Source organism: Ceratina calcarata, unplaced genomic scaffold (genome assembly GCF_001652005.2).
Source record: "Ceratina calcarata isolate Rehan_Ccalc_2016 unplaced genomic scaffold, ASM165200v1 scaffold327, whole genome shotgun sequence".
Lineage (NCBI taxonomy): Eukaryota > Metazoa > Arthropoda > Insecta > Hymenoptera > Apidae > Ceratina > Ceratina calcarata.
In genome coordinates, this window is record NW_017155409.1 from 61,486 (window position 1) to 64,070 (window position 2,585).

The 2,585-nt window shown below is 45.0% G+C and overlaps 1 protein-coding gene across 1 annotated transcript in view; it reads left to right on the forward strand.

Moving 5' to 3' along the window:
- The window catches only part of LOC108624714 (neuroligin-4, Y-linked-like), a gene marked incomplete at its 3' end in the record, with an annotated part of 60,945 nt that overhangs the window by 50,086 nt on the left and 8,274 nt on the right, over window positions 1-2,585 (forward strand). Inside the window, exon 3 of the mRNA XM_018024189.1 lies at window positions 2,043-2,476. The remainder of the gene's footprint in view (window positions 1-2,042; window positions 2,477-2,585) is intronic.

Genomic DNA, 2,585 nt, shown 5'->3' on the forward strand with positions numbered 1-2,585 from the left:
AGTGTTATTTATTTTATATATATTATATAATTGTATATATTAGATAGAATCATCGTTCGCATTGGGAAATCATATTTGCTACGTAATATGGTCTATCTCCGATACGTCGTCGGAAATATTTTCCCATGTATCCTATCAGTCTTTCCTGCGAGTCAACTTGAAATTTCCCAGAACTACAATCTTCTCGGTGGCATTCACCACCCGCCCGTTGTTTGCCGGTGCTTCTTTCGCCTTTATTCCCCAGGCGCGCGCGCGAGGCCTCAGAGCAATCCCGCCGGTTCTCGGTCTGTCGATTCCCGCGGATGAAACGTCAATCCCGAGATAAAGTGGCGGAATACGGGGGCCGGGGTCCCGCGTTTGTATTACTCGTCCGCGCGACTCGTTCGGGGATACACAGAGGGTTGAAAGTTAGAGTCGCTTGGGGGATCCGTCGCGACCGATAATTGAGACCCGGAATTAAATTAGCGGCACTTCGATCCCGCGACGTGCCCTCCCTCGTGCGACTTGACCGGAAACGCGTTCAACAGCCCCCGATCCGCTCGTTTGCCAGCTCTCCCTTTCTGACTGACCGGCGCCGATCAGCCAGCAATTGAATTAAAAGGCCTCGATGGGACTTCGAATCAAGGTAGTCCAAGGCCGATGACGCGTCGTGCGAATACAAATAACTCCGGGCGAATTTCGATACTTGAAGAGAGAGTTTGGTTGAAAATAATAATCATAATAGGAACACAGAGTTCATGAGAATGTATTTCAATATTTAAATGATAAGTGAAATACGTTCTTTTAACATAAAAATTCTCATTATGATCATAAATGCAAGCTCTGTTATATAACGTGTGTCATGAATTGCGTGTGAGTTTTTGTTACACCGTCAAAGGAAATAAAGAACGGCATTCGCTGATGGAAAACTCGGACGTTAATTAACTTCCAAAGAACTGGTTTCTTGTATGCAGATATCCGCTTTGAGAAACTATGTAGAATCATGCCGCTACTCTTACGTGCTCCCCGGAATGAATTCCCTTAAACCCCGAAACATTATCAAAGCTCTCCTCTGGCTCTCAATTTTACGACGAAACCTTTTTACATATTTTCCAAGAAAACGAGAATCATTAACCAGGCCACATTCAGGGAAAGATTATTTCCAAGTATCAAAGAGATTTCTTCTTTCTTTCCCATAACCGTGCTACCTGCTAGTCCTTTTAAAGGAAAATCCATTAGTGAATATCCAAGGAACTTTGCAACGCACGCTGGCCAGATATAAAAAAAAATTCTACGAATAATCAGCAGTGCAATTTTATATTTAAAAATATTTCAATTGATACGTGAAGTCTTATCGTGATATCGTGAACTCTAATTTTCTTGAAATCGAGGGGCCGTCGGTTTTTCAAATCTGTAGAACTGCGCAATTTTTCGACGCCTTTCAAATTAAGATCTCGTGGTTGTACAAGGGAAGACACGTAGAAGCGGTGGATAATAGTGGTCGGGGTTGGTACGCGGGGTTCGAGAGGGTTGATCAGAGGTACAGCCCGAGGGGAAGAAAGTTTTCTCGGAGCAATCAGTGCCTCGCCACGTTCCCTGTTTCGCCCGTTACCACTTCCAATGCCTGGAACCACCGATACAATCCCTGGACCGCATCGGCGCTACTTTCTCTGTTTTTCTTCTCGGAGACTTTCCCGACAATTTGAGACCCGGGGCTGAAACGCGTGCTACGATTCTCAATGAAAGTCGGAGTAACCGCGCTGGATATTCCCCGCCGCGGGCGAGCAGACCTGACTTAATAGCGTTTCGTGCACCTACGTGCAGCCCGACTACTTCGCTCGGATAAATCTTTAAGTCGGCCAATCTGAATCCCGAAGATTTCGTTTTCTACGCGAATTTAATATGTCAGAACTTCGCGAATCCTTATTCTGATTAATTCTCATTTACATGGCATGCGCACGAATGAAAGAGTTCAAAACGTAAAAAGGATAAATTTTCTCACTTGACTATAATTTGCGTATAGAACTTCAATATATCTTCCGTTCCTATTTCTTCTGTTTCAGACCGCTCTATCAACGCGATTCGAAAACATTGGGAAGGACCGAGGGCGGCGTTACGAAATTTCCCGTGAAACGGAAGTACGGTATTCGGGTTGAGGATGTTTTGAGTGCAATTTAACTTGCACGAGGGAAAAAGAAGAGGCGGGGCGGGAAAGAAGGCTAGAGCAAGAAGTCTCGCCGCGGGCTACGCGGGCTCCAACCACTCCTAGACATTTTGCATAACGAAGTTACGAAACGATTCGCCGGGCGCGGAGCGTTGCATGGCCTACGAAGCAGCTCCGGGCGCTGCTGATTGAAAATACCTTGAATATTGTGTCGCTTCTGGGTGACGCCAGTGCCGGCTGGATACCTACGCCCCGATGCAATCTTCTGCCGTTATGAAACTTACGGACCGATTCGGTTAGGAGCTGTTTTTCCAGATACACTGGTAGCCAAAAGTGAGTCTCCTGCGAATATTTTCATATAAAATTACAGAATAGTTCACATCATTCTCTATTTATTTATGTTAAAAATGTCTTCTCAAATAATTAGTTTTTTCAAGCTATA